At 44.1% G+C, this 25,636-nt stretch overlaps 1 protein-coding gene and 1 long non-coding RNA gene across 2 annotated transcripts in view; one reads left to right on the top strand and one right to left on the bottom strand.

Annotated features, from left to right (window-relative positions):
• LOC311584762 overlaps window positions 1–15,736 on the bottom strand; it is a 69,105-nt gene extending 53,369 nt beyond the window's left edge. Inside the window, exons 1-3 of the long non-coding RNA XR_014774995.1 lie at window positions 15,653–15,736; window positions 7,427–7,520; window positions 5,721–5,807 (exon numbers count right to left, since the gene is read on the bottom strand). This is a non-coding gene — a long non-coding RNA (uncharacterized lncRNA). The remainder of the gene's footprint in view (window positions 1–5,720; window positions 5,808–7,426; window positions 7,521–15,652) is intronic.
• Window positions 1–25,636, top strand: part of RASGEF1B (RasGEF domain family member 1B) — a gene marked incomplete at its 3' end in the record, with an annotated part of 516,267 nt that overhangs the window by 444,342 nt on the left and 46,289 nt on the right. The window lies entirely within an intron of this gene.

The raw sequence follows: 25,636 nt of genomic DNA, 5'->3' as shown, positions 1-25,636 counted from the left end.
CTCAGCCATCAAAACAGTGTAAAAAGTGGGTATTTGGAAGCCGATAGGATGGAACAGTGAGAGGAAAGGAGATGAAGGATGCCATCACTGAGACCCTAGAAACAGCAGTGTGTAAAGTGTACCATGCAAAGGGCAGGTTTTCTGCCCACCTGACATGAAGTCTTGCCTTGAGGCAGATAAAAGGCCAACTTTCCAGAGACATCCTACGGAAATGGTGACTTAACTGAGAAGAACACAGCTCACCTACCAGTGTCTGTCCTGCAACGGTTCCCTCACTGGCACTGGCCTATTTTCTTCCTCTTTTTTTTCTAATTGAATTTTATATGTAGGGTAATATAAAAACAAACATTGTGGGAAGTGTAGCAATAATTAATAAAATGGTTATCAGAGGGGGCTGTAGAGGAAGTCCATGGCAGATGTGGTCAAGGGTACGAACTCGACTTCACTGCATGTATTTGCCAGGTTGTTTTGGTTTTTCAGCCGTGTAAATGTGCTAGCTATCACAAATCCTTACTTCTTAATCCAAACCTTCCCTGATAGACAAATCTAACCACTTATATGGTAGTTCCCCCCTTCATATTAATTTTACTCTATTCCTTTTCCCTCTCGCTATTTAAGATTTAATCAGCTCCTAGATTTCAAAATACAAAAACCCCAACTTCTTTGTCTATGCAAATAATTCATGTGAATAGTTACAATGTTTCAGCCTGTGGTTTGCGTTCATACCCCAGGCTGCATACTGTTGCACTGTCTACAAAACGATTGGATGCTGTTCTAGTTTTGCTAATGCTGCATTTAATTAAACAACAACATGTTTTTAATTTATAAAACCACTTCAGAGTCTTGTGATTATAGAAAGAAACAGATCTGTATTCCTTCCTAGAAAATACATAGCACTGTGCCCAGGGTGTCTCCCCTCTTGCACACCTCCTGTGTCCAGGGTGTCTCCCTCTTGCACACCTCCTGTGTCCAGGGTGTCTCCCCTCTTGCACACCTCCTGTGTCCGGGGTGTCTCCCCTCTTGCACATCTCCTGTGTCCAGGATGTCTACTCTCTTGCACACCTCCTGTGTCCAGGGTGTCTCCCCTCTTGCACACCTCCTGTGTCCAGGATGTCTCCCCTCTTGCACACCTCCTGTGCCCAGGGTGTCTCCCCTCTTGCACACCTCTTGTGTCCAGGATGTCTCCCCTCTTGCACACCTCCTGCGCCCAGGATGTCTCCCCTCTTGCACACCTCCTGTGTCCAGGATGTCTCCCCTCTTGCACACCTCCTGTGTCCAGGATGTCTCCCCTCTTGCACACCTCCTGTGTCCAGGATGTCTCCCCTCTTGCACACCTCCTGTGTCCAGGATGTCTCCCCTCTTGCACACCTCCTGTACCTAGGGTGTCTACTCTCTTGCACACCTCCTGTGCCCAGGGTGTCTGCCCTCTTGCACACCTCCTGTGCCCAGGGTGTCTGCCCTCTTGCACACCTCCTATGCCCAGGATGTCTACTCTCTTACATACCTCCTGTGCCCAAGGTGTCTCCCCTCTTGCACACCTCCTGATTCCAGCTGCTTCCATCTCTAACACCATTAAACCAGTCCTGGTCTCAGCATCACTATGCTGTTTTTCTCCTAACAGTCTCCCAGCTAGCACTGAAGCATGTTTCAGCAAACACTTGATGAACTGATGAAGAACCAATACGTTCGCTTATACTACCTTTGCTATGAATAGAACAGGATAAACATTTAACACATCATCCCTTGAGTAATCCCATATAACTTTCTAAATTATCAGATCTGATAAACTGATTATTTCAAGTCAGTCTCTCCTGACTTTAGTGAGGATCAAATCTCTGTGTAAACAGTTAGGCCAAACTGTGTATGGAAGATGAGCCTAAGGCTTAGAACAAGACATGGAAGAGGAGGAGAAAGAGGAAGAAAAGGAGGAGGAGCAGGAGAAAAAAGAGGAGGAGGAAAAGGAGGAGGAGGAGGAGACCAGAAGACAATCCACTCTAAGCACCAACTTGGATGTTCTGTGTTTCCAGTCCATCCTACATGATAGCTTTTCCAAAATTCCACTCTCACTATCTTTCTGAGAAGCTCATGGCAGATTGTTAATTAGAAAAATAGCCAAGCCCTTTTACCAATTGTTTTCCAAGTACTTATTTATTAATCCATTTATAATAAGTAAGTTCTTTGTCTCGGGTAGTTCAGTTTCTTCACTTCTGCCCTCAAACTGTGAGCCTCATTAATAAAGTACCCTGATTTGTTTGATTTTAAATAGTTTTGTTTAGTTTGTGCCAATAAGAGTTTTACAAAATAAAAAAAAAAAGCCTGAATAAGTGTTATCTCTGTCCCACAATGTTTTTTAGCACCTGCTGTTTATACTAACACATCGAAAAACTTGTCTATGGTGCCCCAATTACTTCCTAGTTGCATTTTTTTGAAACATCTTGTTGCCTCAAATGGATGTTCTTCTAAGAGACACCTTGGGTTTTCTAGCTTTTTCATGGTGCCTCCCACAGAGCAACGAGGGCTGAGCGAGAGTTGAGTGTGTCATATCAGTCTGTTTGGACCACTGTGGTGAAGCACCACAGACCGGAGGATTTATTTCAAATGGAAATGTATTTCTGACAGCCCTGGGAGTCAGCCATCAAGATGCTAGGACGCCCCTCACCTGGAGAGAGCTGCTCCCTACTACCAAGATAGCACCTCGAGTGCTGCCGAATTCTCACATGGTCAAAGGCAGAAGGTCAAACAGGGATATGCCTCCTTCTTTAAGATCTTAAATTAGGGAGACTAATCTCGTTTGTGAGGGGATCACAGATGGACCGATCAGAATCCCCTTTGAAAGGCCTCTGTGTGATAGAAACATGCTCAAGCCACAACAGATACAATTAAAGCTGAATTCTCAAGGAAGAATTTTAAATTGTAAGGAAGAGAAGGTGTGCAGCCTACCTGCCCCAGTGGGCATTCAGTCTTCACTGTTTAAGGTCAAACTCATAAAGAGTCCCACAGAGCCTGAAATTGCCACTGCAGCTAGACTGGCTGGCCAGCAAGCCTTAGGAGCCCTCCCACCTCGGGGACTGGGATTACAAATCAATGCTAGCATGCCCAGCTTTTGTATATGAGTGCTAGAGCTTAAGCTAAGGTCCTAAAACCTGCACAGCAAGGGACTTCAATCCTAGTCCAGCCCTGGCACGGTTAATTTACGAAGAAACCTTGAGTTAGATATATTTTCAGGACAGCAAGAATTTTGGGATAAAATTTCTATTGCCTTAAAAAAAATTAAAAATACATGTTTCTCTTCTTTTCCCTTATTTAGGTTTTAGAAGGCTGACTGCAATAGCTCTGCAAGTTTAATTTCTAGCATTTTCCAAACAAAGCCTGAGGCTGGTATGCCAAAGTGACAAAATAGCAAAAGAGCAGTGCCTTCGTCCGTTTCAAAGGGCTAGAAGAAGACATCTCAGAGTAGGTGTTTAAGACGTAAAGGAGCTTATTTAGCTCACAGTTCTAGAGTCTAGAACACCTAAGGTTGTGGTGTGGCACGCGATGAGGTTGTCATGCTGCCTATGATATGATGACATGTCACACGAGAGCAGGCAACTGTGTGAGCCCTCAGCAGCAACCTACTTAGCACTAATGAAATCATGGGAGTCACAGCCACCCCCATAACCTCATGGTATATTAATTGCCTGTCATCGAGCTCACTTCCAAGTCCCATTAACATGGCAAGCTAGCATTTGCCCGGCTTCTAGCAAAGGCCTCCTTGAAAGCAGACTCACAAGTGGATGGATGGATAGGGGCCCGACAGTCAGTACCGGCAGGGGTAGCCTTGCTCTACAACAACCTGCTCTGAGGAAGGTTTTAACCCCTCTTGATGTTCTAGTCACCTTTTAAAGTCCCCACCCCACCCCCAAACTGCCAATCAAATTTCAACATAATCCTCAGAAGGAACAAACCTTAGCGAGAAGAGTTTAGCATTATTGTTGTCAAAATCCATTTTGTTTTCCACCTCAGTGTTTATCTACTCTCCCTGTTTTTACGATCTGATCTGTTCAATTCATTTTTTTACCCTCTGTAAACCATTTTCTCTCTTGAGTGGTACTCCATGATAGACGGTACTTGCAGAGTGCAGTAGGCATGCTGCATAGAAGGGAGATTCTATCATCACATGTATGGAAGACCAGAGGCAAGCCATTCCGTCCCACAGGAGGGAGACCGCCCTAGAAAACACTCAAGCCATTTAAGTGAAATATTTGAAAAATGCATAGTAGTAAATCTCGATGCCTAGCTATGCCCACTGCTTCTCTCGTCTGTGAAAGCTGGCAGCTCATATAACAAGGCCTCAGTAGGCCCTGAAGACAGCGCTCCCACGCTGGGTAAGAAGAGGAAGGGGAAATGACACGGGGCTTTCTTAATGCATTGAAGAGCTTCTTGCACAGAAAACCATTTCCCTTTATTTTAACCCCAGGCCTGTTTCTTGTTTTAAGCTATGAAAGTGAAGCAGTTAATCAGTAGCCACAAACTGATAATTATAAATATGTGTTTGTATGTGTGTATGTATATATATATCCTTCACCACACTTTTAAATAAGGTGAATATAACAAAGTAAATGAATGAATGAATGAGTGAATGAATGATATTGGAGATTCCATTTTCCATTGTGGGGTATTATGTTCCAGAAAAGTCGCAACTTCAGCATCATTAAATACCCAAACCAGTGTGTGTGTGTGTGTGTGTGTGTGTGTGTGTGTGTGTGTGTGTGTGTATAAAGTGTAAGCTCTTCCTACAGGATGATCTACAGAGGTTGTCCAGTAGAACTTTCTAATTCATAGGAAAGTTGGAAGAGATTGACAATATTTCAAGACTAAATGAGAGAGTGAATGCATACATTTTTAAAAGCCCAATTCTGGGAGTCAGTTTCACAAAGCTTATTTTTCTCATTTATCTAGAGCAGCATTTTATTTTGAATGTTTAGCATTCTCAGTGTGGTACTAGTAGAAATGCCCCCAGGACCCCTAGAGAGACGTAATGTTTACATAGCACGGCTTCTCGTTGCTGCTTCGATACCAAATATTTACCGGGAATCGGGATGGGTTTCTTCATTTAAAGAGAAGTATTTGGTTTGGCTTAATGAAGCAAGAATTAGCTGTTCGCTGTATTACTTAGCCCACTGCTGTGATAGATCTATCTTTATTAAGAAAATCTAATACAGTCCTAGCAGGTTGCAGCGACCTACACGTTTGAGGGAATTGGTGAGAAGAAGACCATTGATTCTAATTGGAATGGCGGCAGGAATTATGCACTAATCTGCATCACAATATTACCATTATCTCAATTAAAGCTCATGTCCTCTGTTCCCTGAAAACAGCTTAGCAGACCTCTATAACCTTGCAAATGAGTGTCTTCACCACACTCAGATAAGGTGAAAATAGCAAAGTGAATGAATGAATGAATGAATGAATGCCACTGGAGATTCCATTGTGGGGTGCTATGGTCAAGAGAAGTCACAGCTTCAGCAGCATTAAATACCCAAACCAGCACATTTGGAGGCTTTGGATTGCTGCCATTCAAGTCAACTGGAGCCTTGACCCAGTGGAGATGACGAAATCCCCCGGGGAACATGATAATCCCAGGGCATATGGTTACAAAAGGTCAGTTTACTGGGGTTTATTTGCCTGAACCGTGATCTCAAATGAAGACATCCCCAGTGCTGTGACAGAAGTATATTCACCTTTAAAGTGAGAAGATCCGCAAGGTGTAATGTATTTATTTACCATCTGGGCCACCGTACTGTTTGAGATGGGGAGTTTGTGAGATCCTGAGAAAGGAAGAAAGTGGGAAGTAAGGAAAGCAACTGGAGATGAGGTTTAAAAAAAAAAAAAGTTACATGCTAGTCTGCTTCCGAGAAGAACAGTTTTGCTTTTGTGTCTGCTTCTTAAAGGACTCGGTACACTTCACCAAATACCCTTGGTTATGCCCGTCTCGGGCTCTTCACGCTGTGACTTCCATTGTACGACTCTTCCTGGTCTAGAGAATTTTTATTGCCAATCCCTGAAATATCATTTTGGTAGAATATGGGGGGGTTTTTTTGTCCCTTTCTGTAGATCTTTGTTGGTATTTCTTGACATAGTATTTTGAGGGGAAAACATATCTTCTGCTGTCTAGGGTGGATAGGAATGTGGAAATCGTTTAAGGGTCACTCTCTTCATGGAACTTTGTCATTCTTTAACATTGGAAGCTTGGAAAATAGGTAGAACACCAGAGTTACTCGTGCAGCATGTCAACAAGGGTGCCAGTCTATCAAGCAGATCTGACTTCAGATCCCATCCTTGCACAATACTGTGTGGACAGTTACGTATTGAGCAACTATTTGATCAAGGCATGGCTGCAGAACACACAGATATGGTGGGAAGCGATGGCAGTAACATGGCTCCCTCCAGCCAATTCTGAACAAACCTATTTATATCATTAGGGAACCCCACATTCCTGCAATCACCACCTTACTCTATCTGAGGTACCCCCAACTTAACATATCCATTTCCCATCAAGATGGGTGTCACAGTACATTTCTCCCACAGGAGGCTGCTTCTGTGATGAACGAGGCACATATATCTGGATTGTCTCACACTCTGGAAACCCCTTCGGTTTTACAAATGGTCTAAATTTATCGTTGCTAGTTTTAGGGTGTGTAACTATGTGAGAGACTGTCGGTCAAAAATGGAATTTAACATTTATTTGACTTTTGATATCAAAGTAAGATTTCTCTTTTTTCTTCCTCTATGGTTGGCTCAGAAATGGAGTGGAACAAGTTAATTAAAAGGCTGGTGGCTTAATGCTTTCAGCTGCTGATGGCTCCGAACCAGCTCTTCTCTGGAGCATTCTTTGTGACTGAGAAGCTCATCTGGAGCCTATGGAAAATTCTCCAAAAGCAGAGTAATTTCTTCTAAGCCCTTTCTGCTCTCTATTTGAAGATTTGAAGGCAACAACTTTGTGGACCAATGTCCATACATTTAGTTAATGTTCTCAATTCCTAGGGCTATCCTAAAAACTGAAGGGAACATTGTATTTTGTAGGCAAGTGTTGGGAGCATTGTATTTTGTAGGCAAGTGTTGAGGAGCATTACATTTTGTGGGTAAGTATTGGGAGTATTATATTTGGGGGGTAAGTATTAGGAGCATTGTGTGGTGTAGGCAAGTGTTGGGAGCATTGTATTTTGGGAGTAAGTGTTGGAAACATTGTATTTTGTGGGCAAGTGTTGGGAGCATTTCTTTTGTAGGCAAGTGTTGGGGAGCATTGTATTTTGTGGGTAAGTGTTGGGAACACTGTATTTTGTGGGTAAGTGTTAGGAGTATTGTATTGTGTGGGTAAGTGCTGCGAGTATTTATTTTGTAGGCTCACATCTTGAAAATATCTCAGCACAGCTGAGGTCATCCTTACCTGTGCATGCTTGGGAGCAGTCAGCTGACTTCTAGGAATAAATAAGAGGAAACTCCATCACAGCTTATCAAGGTGGTTTTTGGTGCTTCACTCCCTGGAAACAGAAATATACAGGAAGGGGCTTATTTAGTATGGTGGTTTCTTTGCACTGAATTGAATTGTCTGAAAAATTATATTCAAACCCAAACATTTTACTATATGCAGAATAATCATAGAATGTTCACCGTCTAGAGATTACATGCTGCAGCCTTCAGGTCTGCAGGTGTGGTTTTAAGTTCTGGGTACTTATTAACTATGTTAGGATCCATTTTATGTGAAAGGGAAATTTCACATAAAAGTATGGATTCAGGATTTTTTTTAAAGCAGCTAATAATGGGTCCACACTACAACCAAAAGGCTCAAGCTCACAGCTACCTATAGAAGGAATATAGACCCTCTTATATCCCTTTGGAAGACATATAGACACTTTTAAATCAGATGAGATTTTTAGTTGCTAACTACCTTTGTTTTGTGTATGTACATGAATATGTGCCTATAGGACGTATGAGCCTCTTTCACTGTCTCTGTCTCTGTCTCTGTCTCTGTCTCTCTCTCTCTCTCTCTCTCTCTCTCTCTCTCTCTCTCTCTCTCTCTCTCTCTCTCTCCCCCTCCTTCCTTCCCTCTTTTTTTTCTTTTTCTCTCTCTAAACACATTCACAAATGTGGTGTGTGTGTGTGAGTGTGTGTGCATACGTGTGCGTGTTCCCCCTCGCACGCCAGAGGACACCTTGGGTGCTGTTCTTCAGGAACTGCCCATCTTGTTTTTTGTCTCTAAGATTCGTTTATTTGTATTTGTGTGCAGGCCAGAAAAGAGTGACAAATGTCGTCCTCTACAGCTCCCAGCCTACTCTTCAGGGGAAGGGTCTCTACATGAACTTTGAGCTCAATGCTCTCCTCTAGTCTGGAAGCCAGGATGTTCCCACATTCATTAGAGCTGGAGTCACGGGCATGCTTGTTATGGACAACCGGGGGTCTGAAATCCAGGCCTTACAACTGCGTAACAAGAGAACTTACCCACTGATCCAGCTCTTCAGACTAAGCCTGCCTTTGAGCCGGGACTCATCAAATAGTCTAGAATGGTTAGGCAGCAAGCCCCAACGCTCCTCTGCTTCATCTTCCCCAGTGCTGGCAGTACAAGCCCATATACAAGTCACCCACATTTCTTTTTTAAACATGGGCTCTGTAGATTTAATTTGGGTCTTCTTGATTTAACAGAACCCCATCACATGGTTGCATTCTTTAGATAGGACAAGGCCCTTTACATTTGCCATAGTTTGTTTGTTTGTTTGTTTGTTTGTTTGTTTTCCTCTCCACTCATCACAGGCTTGGCAAAAAAACATTTGATTTGTGGCCTTTGATTGTGACAGAACCTTTTCCTTTAGCAATTATAGGAGGGGAGCCATGGGAAAAAGGGTTTCTTGGTAACTTCCTTCCAAAGGGCACAGACTCATTTCACTGACTATCTAGCATGTGCCAGGCACATTTTTTTAGAGTTATTTTTTTCCTTTATTAATTTATTCTTGTTACATCTCAATGGTTATCCCATCCCTTGTATCCTCCCATTCTTCCCTCCCTCCTCTTTTCCTCTTATTCCCCTCCCCTATACATTACCTCCCCCTGTATATGCTCATAGGGTATCAAGTCTCTTCTTGGTAACCTGCTGTCCTTCCTCTGAGTGCCACCAGGTCTCCCCTTCCAGGGGACATGGTCAAAGATGAGGCACCAGAGTATGCGAGAAAGTAATATCCCACTCTCCACTCCACTGTGGAGAATGTTCTGTCCATTGGCTAGATCTGGGTAGGGGTTTAAGGTTTACCGGCCAGGCACATTTTTTACCCCACCTCAAGCACTTACCACAGCAGCTCCCTCAGGGAGGGAAACGGGAGCGCCATGAGAGTGAGCCATGAGAATGCACCTTAGAACACACAGCTGAACTGAACTGCGTATCTAAGCCTGCCTGCTTCTAGACTGTCCCCTGTAAACTTCCCAAGTCTTCAGGTGGCTTCCCACAAATCATATTCCTCTTTACCACAGCTCTGCCAAGGGGGAGGAAAAAAAGGAATTGAATAGAGGAAAGAGATGGGGAGAAATTTTGCGTTATTATCCTTAGCTGTTCGCCCATCATCGCCTTCTTAGAACTGCAGTGGAATTACTTATTTGGGGTTTTGAAATTACTCACCACAAGCCAGAAGAGAGGCTGTGTGGCTCCTGTTAGCTACTAGAAGGCTCACTTCCACGTGGCTTTTAATTGTTGCATTGGCTGTGTGTTCTCCCCTACCCCCACCATGGCTGCACAGATGTATGGGGCTCAATTTGTAATAAAAGTGGTTTAGCACAAACCATACATACATAATGGTCTTTGATTTCCCCCTAGGCTTGGAAAAATCTCTCTTAATTATCTGCTTGTAAGTTGGAATTTCTTCACCAAGTCTACCCTCATTTACCGAAGAGTCTCCAGAGTCCCACTTTTAGAGGAATTTTTTTTTTCAGAAGTGAAAACTGGCCCCGTGCCCTCGTGTGGGGGAAGGTCAATATGGTAGGTAATAAAGCGGACTTGAAGCTCACCCCAGTGCAGAAGTCTCTTAAGAAAAGGTAGTCTCGCTCATTCTAGAAGGAAAGTTGTGAAGATGGGAGCAAGGGAAGAGAGACCAGTATGCCAGTCAGAGGACAAGGAAGCAACAATTAACAGAGCCTATTCCTTTCAGCACCACACACTCCAGGTTCCTGGTTGACCCAGTGCGGTAACACAGGCCTCTCTGTTGAAAGGAGAGAGGAAAAGCTAGGTTAAAATTGCTTCAGGTGAAAAAGTATGGAGAAAATATTGGCCATCAAATGTTGGAGGAGAGTTACTGAGCACAAGTACTCATTGGAGGAATGCCCCTTTAGGCAGATGTGGTCCAGCTATCAAACGCACTCACGCACGCACGTACCACGCACGCATGCACATACCACGCAAGCACGCATGCACGCACGCTGCAGCCAGCTGTAAGCTTCCAGTAACCCTGAGGAGTGTAGGAATAAGAGCACAGCCAGAGTTTGAAGAGTGTTTTCTGGAGATTTTCAGTGTGCTATGTCCTCCATAGAGGCTCCCGTGAAACAGAGCCGCCCAGGGAATCTGTGCTTCTGACGTGCCCTCCTGAGACTAGGGGTGGGTTTCCAGTAGTTTTTATAGTGCTGTAGTCTGTGTGTAGGCAGAATAATAGTTGTGAAGATGGGAAAGGGCGGGTCCCAAGCATGTCTTAGAGCATATGTCCACACTTAGGTTGTATATCTGAACACGTGTCTTGGAATTCTATGGGAATCCAAGAGAAGGCAGCATCTCTGCTGAGGCCAGGGCCATACGAACAGTAGTCACCTGCCGGCCCAGGTGATGGCACGTGGATCTGGATTCTGAAACAAGCATTATACTAACTGATGGAGCAGATTTGGTACTAGCTAGAACTCTAGCTGAGACCTTGATGATGGGTGCGTTGTACGGGCATAGACAGATTTCTGTGGGCCTGGAGGAATGTGGCAGAGCTTAGCCCCTTCACTGGATCATAAAATCTCCGGAGCGGGCAGGGAAGGACACTTGCCCAGCTGTTCTAGCCACACAAATATGGTTTGTTTGTTAAATGGTTATAAATCAGGTTCTTTTATTCCTCCTCTAGGATCAAAACATTTTAGCAATTCAGAAGATTCATGTGGACCCGGCTCCCACTGTAAATTCTTCCCTTCCTTTAATGTATGTCCCCTAGTCTACAAATTGAGAGACCTGCCATTTAAAGCCTGTGACAAACAGGCTCGTCAATTAGCTTTGATGGAATCATAGTGATAGGACATTAAGCGCACACTCAACAGAAGTTTGCAGGCTCTTTATGGTCACCTACGGGGAAATCCAAACCGAGGGCTTGGCTGCAGCAGCCTTGCTCACCCTCTTTGGATGGCACCTGCTTTTTATTTTATGCCCTCTAAGTCAAAGGATACCTGCCAGCCAAAGGGACTTTCATATCTTCATGACACATGGTCTCTCCTTTCCTAGGAAATGACTTTTTTTTTTTTTTTTTTTTTTTTTTTTTTGGTCTGGCCAAAAGCTTAGTGACCTTAAATTAGATCATTTTAAAGAGTCATTTTTCAGGGTCCTATAAAAATGCCAGTACTTCAAAAGCTGACCAAGGCTAAGGGTTACCCTCAGCCCTGTGGAAGCAGACAAGAACGAAGAAATTGAGGCTCCCAGTTTTGCAAGCGGTGTTACTGACATGCACTTACAAGGAAGATTCTAGAAGTTGCTTGCCTATAGACTCGGAAACTTCTTTAAACTGGAAGGGATTTCCACAATTACCTATAACAAAATAACTCTAGAGAAATTAAGGCCTATGACCTTGGTCACAGGGCAGATTTTAATTGGAACTTGTATGTCTCGCTACTAGCCAGAGGATCACATCTGACTGACCTCCTCAGCGAGTCCAGGGATGTGACTTTTCCTGTTAAGGCAAGCCAGTGCAAATGAGGAAGTATGTTTAAACACACTGCCCTGAGAGTTGACCTTGAGTTCTCATCATGATCCAAGCTCTCTTATAGGACCAAGCACTTCTACTTGCTGGGATGTCAGTCAACTTTGAACAGTCTATGACGCAGTGATGTCCCCCAGATCTGAGTGGTCTGCAACCACAAGTGCATAAGGGTTGTCATGAGCCAGATTCTTCCCACCTGGCTCCTGAGCACAGGGTCCAGTGTGAACAGGAAGACCTGTTTCAGATATGCCATTATTATAGAAGAAGAAAAATGCATCAATAAGCCATGTGACAACAGCCGTAAAAATCACCATGACTGAGTGTTTGTGTCCCTTCCTTGTGATGAAATGTTACCCTTCAATGTGATAATGTTGGGAGTTGGGGGAGGTAGTTAGGCTGTGGGGTGGGGCCCTTATCAAACAGATTAGCGTTTTATCCAAGTCTTCTTTTTTATTAATTAATTTATTCAGATTACAACTCAATTGTTCTCCCATCACTTGTATCCTCCTGTTCCTCCCTCCCTCCCACACCCACGCTATTCCCCTCCCCTAGGTCCATGATCGAGGGGGATCTCCTCCCCCACTTTATGGTCACAGGTTATCAAGTCTCATCTTGGTAGCCTGCCTATTCTTTCTTTGAGTGCCACCAGGGCTCCCCACCAAGGGGAGGTCATCAAATATGGACCACCAGAGTTCATGTCAGAGTTAGTCCATGCTCTCCACATAACTGTGGGGAATGTCCTGTCTGTTGGCTATATATATCAGAGTAAGAACAATACAAGTAGTAAACACCAAATCTCTACTCAAGTCCTCTTAAGAGCCCAGCTGTGTCCACATGATAGTTCGAGAATTCCAGCCTTGGAAATGTGAGGAATAAAAGTATGTTGTTTAAGGTTCCCAGCTTATAACTTGTAATGGCTCCATGGCAGATGTATGTGTGTATGAATGGTCATGTCAACGACATGAACAGCAAAAGAGTATGTGGATCACTATTGCCATCTATGGCAACAGGAATCACCACTTTAAAGTTCATTTCTCATTTGATCTTAATACCCAACTGCGATATAGGGAGGTCACCTCTGGATGTCAAATGCTCACATGAAAAATAAGAGGCAGAGTCGCTCTGAGCCTCAGCAGTGCGTCCACACCACCTTACTCCCTGTCCCTGACTAGCTCAGTACCTGTTCCCCTCCTCTGCTGACACTCAACAGATGCAGATTGCTCTTCTAACTCTTTGGTAACGGGGCCAGTCAGCCTAATGCCTCATGCCATCACGTTAGTCATCCATTATGTCTACCTGCATTGACAGAGCTGTTTGTTTATTCAAAACGTACATCATGAGCATCTGTGGGCATTCTGTGACACAAAGCAGGCAGCAGAATGAGTCCAAAGAGATGGATGACAGGCCCTGTTCTCATAAACTAATGAAGACCAGCACACCAAAAACACATAGGATAAATCATGTATTAACACTTTACATTGTTACGGGGAAGCTGCAAGCTGCAGCAGTGAGAAAAACTTTGTGACTAGTGAGTGCTATGGAAGGATAGGAGGGGAGATTGGGTTTAATCTTAGAAGGGGCAGGGGGGCATACGCTGAGCATCTACAGAGGAAGGTCGGGAATACAAGTAGATACAGCCCCACAGCATCCTATGGACAGCAGAGCCGCAGGCCCAGGGTTCCTTGTGGGAGGAGCCTCAGAAGACTTGACACTTCTGACTCAGTAACTAGGCATCTAGTGGCCAGAACAAAGTGTCATCTGTCACTCTATTTTAAGTTGATGTTTTGACACCCAAAATGAATTTTTTATAAATACTATTATTACCTTTAACAGCACAGTTAAATGCATTGCTTCATAAACATTTAAATTTTTAACTTGACAGATGTCAATTTTAAAATATAACAAGTTTTGGCCCCAAGGATATTATTCTATGGAAAACAAAGCTGTGGGTTCTACTCTCAACACAGCAAATACATATATAAATAAACAATAACACAAAATATAACAAATCTTGAGAATCCTTATTCAGATTTTTTTCCCTCAATTTGGAAAGAAAATCGACATCTTTAAAAAAGCTAGAAGCAGGTTTTTCATCTGTAAATGTATCCTTGATGGATAGCACAAAGGGGTATAATCACATTATCTGGAAAAATTATTTCATTCACTCATTTATCAGACATATAATGAGCACTCAGAATAAACATGGCATCACTCCGTGAGTGGGGATTTCCCCCATGATCAAGGGGTGTAAATCTACGGCCACCTGGAGCCAGCATTCTACCGAGCATCCAAGGAAGGCAGGGGAAAGGCTGCGAAGCTAAGGGGTGCATTTGTGGAGGAAGCAAATCTCATCCCCCACCAAGGCTGACCAGGCTCTTAGTCGTCAGCACATGGCGAGTCACGGAAGGTTTCTTCAGGGTGTGGTGGACACAGAGTGGAGCTTGGTCTGACTGCACCGTGGAAGGCTAGGCAAGCTAGAATAAAGGTGTAGCCAAGCTAGATATGATGGTACATGCTGCTCCCCGGCATTTGGGAGGCTGAGGCAGAAAGATTGCAAGTTCCAGGCCAGCCTAGGCTACATTGTGAGGTTGTGCTTAAGCTGTGTGGGAGCAACATTTCAAAAAGAAAAGGGAAGAAGTGAGAGAAAGGAGGAAAGAGAAGACAGGAATCCTCAGCTGTGGGTACTGGAGACCCAGAGAGAAGAGAAAAGCAAAGCAGGGTAGCAACCTTGTGTCTGGTAAGGGCAGGCATTAGCTCACAAGCTTAGCCCAAGCAGGCTCTGGCTACCGATGACCCTCTGAACAACTGGGAACTTCTAGGGGGTTGTTCAACCTCTCAGAGCTTTTAGGACCCATCTGCAAATGTGAACAGTCCAAACTTAAAAGATAAATAAGACAATAAACGTAGTGCCCAGGGGACTGGCTTGATAGTTGGTGGCTTTTTACTGTCATGATTAGGGGCCCTGTGGACGGTGACCTGGTTCATGGTATGCATCCAAAGCAGATCATTTGAGTGGTGTTAAGTCAGGAAAGCGGGTTTTTAGATGACACAAATGAATAACAGATGCCCTCTTACCCACAGGGAGTCCAAAAGAGGTGGTGAGGGGACAGTGGGGGATGGGAGCTTTGCATGAGGTCCTACACGGGTTAATACTAAGAGTGTATTGACATGTATTTTTTGAGCATTTACCTAATCATTTGCTAAGTCTTCGCTTAATGAAGTCTTCAAGTCTGAAGAGGATAGCACTATAGTGCTTTATAATGAAGAGAGTCGAAGAGCCTGGCCTCTGCACTCTCCTTGATTCCAAATCCCAAAGTTAATAGGCACCTAATTTCGTTCCGCATACTAGCCCCATTCTTAACACGCATGGACACACGCCCCCACTGGCTGCTGGCCCTGGCTCTCTGCTGTGGACCCGCGAGAGTTGCCTCTGAGGGGAGAACCTCTCGGTGCAGCATTTCAGAGTCATTAGCGGATTGGAGCCTTTGCTTCAACAACTAGGCTTCCACTGGCCTTAACAAGGCCGGAGACAACTCCCACGGCTCCAGGAAGCTGATGACTGCCTTTCCGGGTTCACTGTGCCTTGTTGCTGGCAATTTAGACCCAGATCCCTGGGGCTGGGACTTAATGTAAGTGAAGCATTCCAACATGGGAGTTAAGATGCTGGTTCAAATTATGATACGGCCCCTAATCACCTGTTTGTTACTGGGAAAAGTGTCCGTTTCCTTTGAGTTACTTTCTCTTCCTCATTCGCAATCCTGACGCAGCGACCCCAGGATTGGCTCAGGTCAAACAGGAACCGGAAGGGGGTTTGCAAAAGGGATGATGGTGTACCATGTGACCGTGTACCAATCAGCTTCCAGTCTCAGCTGCAGCTATCCTATCCTCACAGGGCCAAATGGAGGACTGATGGGCTCAGGCCCCAGAAGGGGCACAGGGATCCCTGAGCCACAGCATCTTGCTGGCCCCATTGGTTAGGGACCTTGAGCTTCAGTGAAGCCTGTTTTAATTCTTTTGTTTCCTTCCCCCGCAATCACACTGAGTCATTTTTGAAGAAAGTACCCCACTCACACAGGGCTCTGCTTCTCTATTTTGATGTTAATTTTAGCGTTACCTGGGTAGATTACAGGTTTCTGATCCCAAACAAATCCTCTTTAGAATGGAATTGAGGCAGCCCCCATGACTCACTTAATGGTTTAATATCTTGCATATGAACAGCTTTGCCATTTGTCAGTGAACAGATTCTAGCAACAAAGGCTGCCAGGGTGTTCTTTCCTAATCATTTTCTGAACGCGGTTGATCTGACGAATTTGCTTTCAAAAATTGCCGTGAAGATGGCGTTTGTCAGCGCTGCTGTGTGTTACGAATCTGATGCAAGTGCTCTGTGGGAGTTAGGGGAGCTTGATTTTTGTCCCTTTTCCCAAATCAACGCCTTTAAAATATCAACTCGTTTGTTCCACAAAACAGCGACCTGCCTCGTCATCACACTGGCTGCTCACACTGCCTCAGAAGCAGGCATTTTTGTGTTTTTTTTCTTTTCTCTTCCTTTAATGTCCAATCTGGCCTGCCTAAGGAGACACCCAAATGCCAGCGCAGTGAAGCGAATAATCGGCATTTACTACAGGCCTTCGCTGCCTTTTCCAAGCAGAAGGACAACGGAGTTGAATAGGGTGGGGGTCTCTCTGCTTGTGGCTCCGTGCAGTAGGCCTGCCAAGCATTACTATTCTAGCCCTTAAACCTGTGCCAGACTGTTAATGTCTTAATGCTTATTCAAGTGTCAGAGAGTGCTGGCAGATGTCAGAGAGAATAGGAGGCTGTCAATAAGGAAATTACTTACATTCACGGGGTGATGGCGGCAGTCTGTCAGGTAACGTTTGAGGAGATGTCAAGCTGAAAGGGAGGAAGCAGGGAAGAAAAGCGGGCGACAGCAAACAGCGCTTGGGGGGGGGCCACCTTTGAAAAGCTGTTTGGAGATATTTTCCTCTTCTTTTTATTTCTAGAGCTAAACTCTAGATGCTTCAGTCACAGGTCACAAAATAAACAAGAAGGTGTTTTTCTATCTCTGCGATAGAGTGCCAAGGGGGCCTTTTGTTTCTTGACATCAGTAAAATAATCTAAGTTCTGTTGAAGAAGTGGGCATCCGCCCCCCTGAAACACATATGGTTTTCCATGCTTTATGTATTTTATTCAATAGCTGCTCCCGATATCTACTGTATTGTAGGAGCAGTAACAAGCCTTACTGAGGTGCACAGGGGAATATAACATTTTAAAGACACATTTGATGAGAGAAAAACAAAAACATCATCACCATCAACAACAGTAAGGATTGACCTCATTTAGAGGGGATATGACAATCCCCTTTGGGGTTAACACCGGCTTTCTGGAACTGTCTATTCTCAACGTCCCACATCTCCAGCAGTAATATAGCTCCCTTTCACATATTAGAATTTCTCCCAGAAGGAACCAAGCAGAGGAAGTTGGACATTGTTTTGCTCTCAACCAGTCAAAGAAAAGTCAATGTGCTAACTAATAGGAATCCCAGGCCTAGAAGTACCCAGGAGGCCAGCAGTCAGAGGCAGGCCAAGTGTTCCCAGAGTTCCCGGAAGCTGCTGCCGAGCTGGCCTGATGCTGTGAAGACAGCCTGGGAGGTGAGATGAAGATTGGAGCTGTAGTGTAGACTTAACATAAACCAAGAGACCCCTGCCCAGATTTCAGAGAGTCTCAGTGCATGCCCCCTCCCTCCTCCTGTGTGGAGAGGCATAGGGTTAGTGTTCTGGGTAAGCAAGTGTTGATGTGGCCTACCTGCTGGTCGAGGTTTCCAGAACTCACCCCTCAATCGCAGTTAGCTCCAGCCATGGATGGAGGCTGCGGAGCTTTTGAAGAACCTCTCAAACTTTGAAATGCTCTCCCTCAGGGCACACAAACACACTGCGGCCAGGAAGTCACAGCACGATGTCACCCTCCTGGACAGACACCTCCCAAGACCCTCACAGTTGGGGAAAGAGTCCATTTCTGTGATGATGGACTCACCTAGCTGCCTGCCTCCTTTTTTTCCCTCTAAGCTGAAGCTGCAAGTAACTGGGTTAAAACCCTGTGATGGGTTTTGAGCTGTCTCTGTAGCTGTAAGTTCCTCACCCATATCACACTGCTCTTAGACACCCAGGCAAGGCCCACCACACCGGCCTTCATCCACTGTAACTCAATATTATGTTTTGCTTAGAGCATGGCCCAATCTAGGATTTGTGCTGGAAGAAACACTTAAATACAAAGTACAGAAAAACTTGCCACAGTGGCAATCTCCTGACAGAATCTAGGAGATGTGGGCAAAACCTTAACAAGGCACTAGATTCCCCAATCTTAGTAATTTTCCACATTGTTTCCTCACTGTATGCTATGCTTTTTACAGAATAGCTCCATTAAAAGGATAAAATCCATTGAACCAATATTTCTTACAATGGTAAAATCCTTAGTATTTCCGAAATACTTCCTGTATTTCCCTCATTCCTGAGGTGTGATGTCATCATTCTAAGTCTTTCACCCAGTTTTCTGGTGGATGCTAGCCAGCAGCAACGGGAAAAGCGATGGTAGTCATTAGCTATCATTTATCTAGTTCTGGAATCCTGGAATGCCTTTGTGCGTCTATTGTCTTCGCAGTGACTTGGAGACGCTCCGCCAGCCCTGCTTTTCAGATGAGGATTGAGATTCTGAAATACTAAAGAATGTTAGAGGAGCCAAGATTAGTAATGCCAGTTCAAAGACCATTATTTCAGGATTCACTGCTCCCAACTGGGCCATGTACCTACTGAAATGCCTTTAAGATCTTACGTTGTAGCATCCTTTCTAATTTCATTTATCTTCTGTGGATGGGTGTTTTGCTTGCATGTATGTCTATGGACCCCTTGTATACCTGATCCCTATAGAAGCCAGAGGAAAAGACCATCTGATCCTCTGGAACTGGTGTTACAGGTGGTTGTGAGCCATCGTCCAGGCACTGAGAATTAAACGGGTCTTCCGGAAAAATCAACCAGTGTTCTTAAATGCTGAGCCCCCGCTACAGCCCCCAGTGTAGCATCTTGTATCTTTCCTTCCATGAGTATGTATGATTTTATGTTTACTTGTATAATGGCATAAGTGTATCGCCTCGATAGACTCTTAAGTTCAAGGGTCACAGAAATCATGTCTATTTTTGCTAATATTAAGACTGTTGCATAACAGTATTATAATATATAATAGAGACGTGAGTCATGGAAGGACTCAAAGGATAGATAGATAGATAGATAGATGACCCTACCTGTCCGACTCTAGAATTTCAGAGTTTTTGAAATTGAGCCCTAGGTGAGAAGAACTGAGGAATTGCTATGTCCTCCCTCTGCCGTGGGGGGAGCTGTTCCTCCGCGCAGGCTGCTTGAGTTTGAATCCCAACCCACACCACTTTTAGCTGTTTGAACATGTGCCGTAACTTCTCCATGCCTCCATTTCTTCGTCTTCAAAATGGAGTTAACAGTAAACTTTGCCTCCGACAGTTGTGTGGATTGACAGCACGTTCATTCCGTCTCTCAGAATACTGCACGGGAGCGCAGGCTGCCTTGCCCACATGTCGGGCCTTACCAGTCTGTGGTGGAGAGGGTGTTCCTGGTTACTCTCGTTACTGGGCTTACTGAACATCTCCAAATCCTGTCCTGCTCCTGCTGGCACAGCAACCCGAAAGTGTCTGTCATAAAGAATTTTTTTAGGCCGTCTCACTTACAGAAACAAAACACTACAAATCAGTACGTCTTGATATCTGTACTTTTTTTTTTTTTTAACTCTCAGTGTTCAGAAAAGGAAATAGTCAGCAAGGATACATTGTTTTTTGAACTTCAAGCATGCATTATCATTATTCCCTTAACTGTTAAGTTCTCTTCCACTGGGCCACATTGCCTGCAGCCATTATTAATAACTGTGACACGAGACAGGGCTAAAGGCCAGGCTCGCATCATCTCGGGGTTCATCGAGGCTCTGAAAACTATTGGGCTTCACTTGTCTTGTTCCCTCAGCTAGAAAACCGAGGTGACATTAGTTATATTCATAACTGTTAAGTGAGATAGATATGAATGCCCAACAGCCCAGGCAGGTCACAGACACTTAGTGCAGGTTTACTGGGACATTTACTCCACTGTATTCCTCTCCGCAGTGACCAACACTTTCCTGTCCTTTGTGCAGTGTCTACTTTCCTCTCTACTGTTTCTCCATCCCTCTGGGGACCAGAGTCCTTAGTGACCTTTCTCTTCCTTCACATTTCCCATGAATCCCCTAGACTTGGGTAACGGAAGCCAAAGAACAGGGAAATGAGGCAGCTGGCTGAAACATCTGGCTGGAAATTTGTCTCTGCTCATGCTCCTGACTAGCTTTGGTTTCTACCGAGCTTAGCTAGGGTTTATTTGGACCTTTCTCGGTTTCCTTTGCTCATTTCCAGGCTTGTGGTCTTCCTCTGCCTCGTCCCATGATGCCTCTGTCGTAATTTCAGAAGTATTAGAGCTATTTTCAGTGGACACTTTCAAAAATCTGGCACACTTGTATTATTTGTCACCAATGAAAACTATGATGCATTCAAATTAAGTGCCACCTCTCCTCTTCCAATTAAGGGGCTGAGTGAAGACACAGGGAGGATATACAACTTGGCAAGGTCACGGAGACCCAAGGCACACATGTAGGTATTGCACTAGCAAGAGTTATAGCAAAAGTCCCATTCTTTTTTCCTAGAGTACACACATACACACACACACACACATGACAAGGCACAACCTAGAGTGCAGTAGATGCTGGGAAGCCAATGAGTTTTGATCTTATTGCTTTATCTGTGAAGAATCCTTTTTATTTTCTGACGTAGGATTTCTCTCCCCTCACAGTCTCTGGTGTGTGTGATCAAAAAGATGCTCCAGAAGAGAAAGAGTGAGCTTCACTTTGATACCATTACCTCAATGTGAGGGGAGCGCTAGCCTCAGAGGTCTGAAGCCATGCACGCGTGTAAACTGCGAGCTGTTAGACAAAGCAAAACAACCAGAGTCAGGGGAAACGGTCACAGGAGGTTTGCTTCTGAACCGTTTTTAAGCCTGGGTATGAGAAATAGGCAAAGTTTCACTTTCATTCTTAATGAAACCAGAAAGGAATATAATTAATTTCTGGGACCCTACAGCAGCAATAAGGGTTGTAAGAATAACTGGAATACTTTCTATCAAAAATTTAACTATATATATATTTCCAAGAACATCTAATAAGACTTTTTAAAATATTGGAAAATTTGAATCTGTGATACATTTACACAGTTAACAGGATAAAATGTGAAAAGATATCTTGTGAAATTTTCTCCTCTGTGTCTTCCTCTCACAGTCTTCTGCCTCTAGACAACCCAGTTTCCAGTTCCTTGCTTACCTAACCAAAGTGGTTTTTTTTAATGTTAAAACAAAAAAGTACAGATATCTGTCCCTGTCTCTCTGTCTCTGTCTGTCTGTCTGTCTGTCTGTCTGTCTGTCTGTCTGTCTGTCTCTCTCTCTCTCTCTCTCTCTCTCTCTCTCTCTCTCTCTCTCATCTATTCTAGAATCCCATCCCCAATGTTTTGGCGTGAGCTTCCCTTATAGCCGGAAGGTGCCTGTTGCTATGAACAACTCACAATGTACTCATCAGTTCTATGCTAACGGACATTCAGCTAGCGTCCATCCCTTGCCCTTAGAGAATGGGTGAGTTTGCTCATGTGCTGTTTCCCAGCCGAGAGGAGCATGTGTGGCTCATGTTCCCTCCTGGAATTTCTGAACAGATATGTGCCTCAGTCGGCCACAGTGCCTACACCAGCAACTTCCAATGTAGGCTGCTTAGGCAGGAAGGTCAAGAGTTCCAGGTCAACCTGATCTACAGATAAGTTCCAGACCAGCTTGACCAGGACAGTGGGGTCCCGTCTAAAGACCAAAGAAGCAAAAAAGCAAAAAAGGGTCCTCCCTCCTTCACAACCCTTCCCAATACACCAGAACTGGGCCAATCTCAGGAGTAAATAGTACATTTCCGATGTGCTATTTTGCTGTTATGAACAAGAGTGAACGTTTCTCTTCTATGTGAAAGCCGTTCTGCTACAAAAGGTAGTTTCCACGCTTTACAGATTTCCTGTTGGGTCGTTGATGACTTTCACTTAGTTTGGGTTGTAAGCGGGTGTGCTAGCTACTTCCTGAGCTGACCCAGACACAGGCTTTCTCTATCTCCTCATTTGAATTGGTTTGTGTCTGATCGTGACAAGCGTCAATGAATCATACACTCATTTGTTCTGTTGTAAGATTTGGCTCAAGTCGGGCTTGAACACACAGAAGCTCAGCCATCTGAAGTCCTAGCACCTTTCCTCCCTGTGGTTGGAAGTAAACAACCATAATGAGGCAAACCCTCAGTTGTTCTCGGCCTTAAGCCCGTTAACTTCATAGCACGCCATTTGGTTAAAAAAAAAAGCCAGAACATGAACAGAGGTTGACATCTGTATATATGCTGAAATTCATGTCTTATTGAGAAGTAGTCTGGCCTTCTGCTTGCCACTGAGAGTGCTAATAATAAGTGTTCTGAAAAACTCTACAGATGGTTCTAAGTGAAGCCACAGTTGAAAACCCCTGGCCTGGCCATACCTTAGAGAAAGCGAGGAAGCCACAGAGCGTCTGCAAGGGGAAGTGGTCATGGAAAGTTCTAGTATGAGCTACGTAATATTGACTTTAAAGCATTCTCACCACAATGTTCAAGTTAAAGGCAATAAAACTGAAGAGCTACACTCAGATTTACAGGCATTATAGAGGTTGGATGAACAAAAAATCACTTACAGAAAAATATCAGGCAAATACAGAAAATGGTGCTTTCTCCCAGAAAAATTGTCTAGTTTCTTGAGGAAGCATAAACTATTCTCAGGGATACTTTTGAGAATCATTTAGGAAATTTAAATGTGTGGTAGAAATTAGATGATAGGGGAGATTATCAGATATTATTCAGGGATAATATACTGTGATTTATGTATAATAACACATATTTTAGGAGATGCAAACACAAGTCCTTTAAGGGTGCTTATACTTTTCAAATAGTTAAATAGTTCTTCAACAACGCAGAATGAAATCATATGGAACAGAAAGATACACAGACATGCTTGTTTTTCTTTTCTTTTATTCTGTTTTCTATTTTGTGTTGTCTTTGGATAAGACCTTGCTCTATAGCCCAGGCCACCAGCTTGAACTCACAGTAATCTCTTGCCTCAGTGCCTCAACCTCCCAAGGCTGGCTAGTCACATGTTTTTAAAGTGTGTGTGTGTGTGTGTGTGTGTGTGTGTGTGTGTGTGATGCTTTTCAAGATAGGCTCAGTTTCTCAGGTGTGGCCTCAAACTCTATGTAGCCAAGGCTAGCCTTGAACTCCTGATCCTCCCGTACCCTACTCGTAAGTGCTGGGATCTCCTGGCTTTTAAAGGACTCTGGGAGAGGCTGTAATGTGAGGCATCATAGAGGCTGCTGAATAGTTGAGATAATTATGTTTAATTAACTACCATTTATTGAGTTCCACTTTCCAGAGTTTGTGCTAATGGCTTTGGATGCATCATTTAACTTCATTTTTAAAAACAAGCATTGGTTTAGCCTTAGACATGGGGGGTGGGGGAGGGGGAAAGTCTTAGACATGACGCTTGGCGTGAACGGGAGTCTGTTCGAGTCCATGGAGAGATGGGGGTTGATGCAGGCTCTTCCTCTTTCTATGCTGGGTAATCTTGATCATTTTGCCACAGCGTCTGCCCCAAACTTCATAACCACTGTGAGGGAGTGGAAAACCCCACCGTCTTTGTTTTGCTTGTGTTATCGCACTCGTTTGAAAGTCAGCCAATGCGTGTGTGTCCATTCTGTAAACTCTGCTTGTGAGACAAAAATGCGTGGTCTTTGGAGTAAGGTCCCATTGGGTCATGTCTCGGCTCTGCCAATTGTTAGCTGTTTGTTCTTATTCAAAGAAGTAAAACCTCCCTCACCTTCGGTTTCCATGTTGATGATGATAGAAATAATACAAAGCGCTGTGCATAATTGTTAAAAGATTAAGAACATGTTAGGAAACCATGCAACAAAAATGTTCATAAATGACAACTGTGTCCCCTACTTTACTTTAAATTTAACCTGGATGTCCCCCCAAAAACTGTAGCTTACACAGAAAAAAAATTCCTTGTGTTAAAGTGATCATAATGCCAACTTGGCACTTGGGATTATGACACCAAATTCCTAAGCTCTACTATAGAACTCAACTGGGGTGCAGGAAGTTGTGTTAGTGTTGGCTGTTATGGTTTCTTAGTCTATGCCAGCTATTTAAAGATTTTATGTAGGAACTGAAGAATAAGGTATTGTCAGTAGATTTCTGTAGGCAGGCAAAGGAGGAGAACACTGGCTGCTCCTGCAGAATACCTGAGCCCAGTTCCCAGCACCCATATGGTGGCTCATGACTGCTACAACTCCAGCTCCATGGGTCTGATGCTCTCCTTTATCATCTCAGGGTACCTGCACGCGTGCGCTCACACACACACACACACACACACACACACACACACACACACACACACGAATGAAAAATAAAAATCAAAGGCAGAAACAACAGTTACAAAACTCTATCTAGAGGCTCTGAAAGTTCATCCTGTATTTGGAGAACTGTACAAAGGAAGGCACTGGAAGAGGAAAACTTAAGCAAGCTCGTTCCTGTACAGGTAAATAATCCACTCATTCGGGTTATTATGTATAGAAAATGCAAACACTAGATACACGTGAGGATTTAGATTGCTTAAACATAGCAAGCCATTATCCATTGTGAAGCAAAGAACCAACCCCCTTTCCTATCACACCAGACATGGGAGACACTCTGACCTTGAAGTAAGTCACATGTGTGTCTGTTGCTAAGGATAGGTAGTCCTCGTCACATGGGTTGACGTGTCTCTCATCTCAAAACGCAATGGGGCCAGAAGTGGCAGGGGGAAGGGGAGACTCTTCCTGAGCAGAGAGGAGAGGCCAGAGCCTCCATCTCAGCATAGGCATTGAGGTCCATGAGGCCATGAGCTTTCAAGAAAGGAGCATGGTCAGAAAGGAGGAAGTGATAGGAAGCACTGCCAGAGAAGAGGGGGAAAATCCTCTAACACAAACAGTGAAACTGTCAGACTGCAACTCGGTGCCTTCTAAACAGGGGTCACCCCACACCCCTCTTTAGAGCTAGATCATCCTCACACACAGGGCTTAAAAACAGGAACAGATCTCACCTCAGCTTAGGTAGCACACCTCTTAACACATGAGCACAGAGCAAAGGCTTACAAAGTGTCTCTTTGAACCAGCCGATATATAGTCTGGCCCAGGGTACCTCTAGCCTGACTGAAGCCAACGCCTGATCCATGGTCCATTTGATCTATAATTACTTCAGGCTTGTGGATAGGTTGGTTGAGAAGAGAGGAAAATGAATTTAGGGCTTGAACATAATCCATAAAAGAGCAGTAATATTTTCATACATGTTTACTAATTAAACATTGAGCACCTATTATGCACCAAGGATTGTTATGGCATCCTGACAAAGTACAGACAAGGTCATTGCTAGTAGCCTGTGCCTTTTCTAATTACCCTCTGTCCTCTTTCCTCTGTCCCAGGCTGGCCTTGCTTTGTGTTTGTGTGTGTGTGTGTGTG

This window comes from Acomys minous (assembly GCF_964271855.1).
Source record: "Acomys minous genome assembly, chromosome: 15".
In the NCBI taxonomy this organism is placed as follows: Eukaryota; Metazoa; Chordata; class Mammalia; order Rodentia; family Muridae; genus Acomys; species Acomys minous.
The sequence above is the reverse complement of the archived record's forward strand: the minus strand, read 5'-3'. Positions and strand labels throughout refer to the sequence as shown.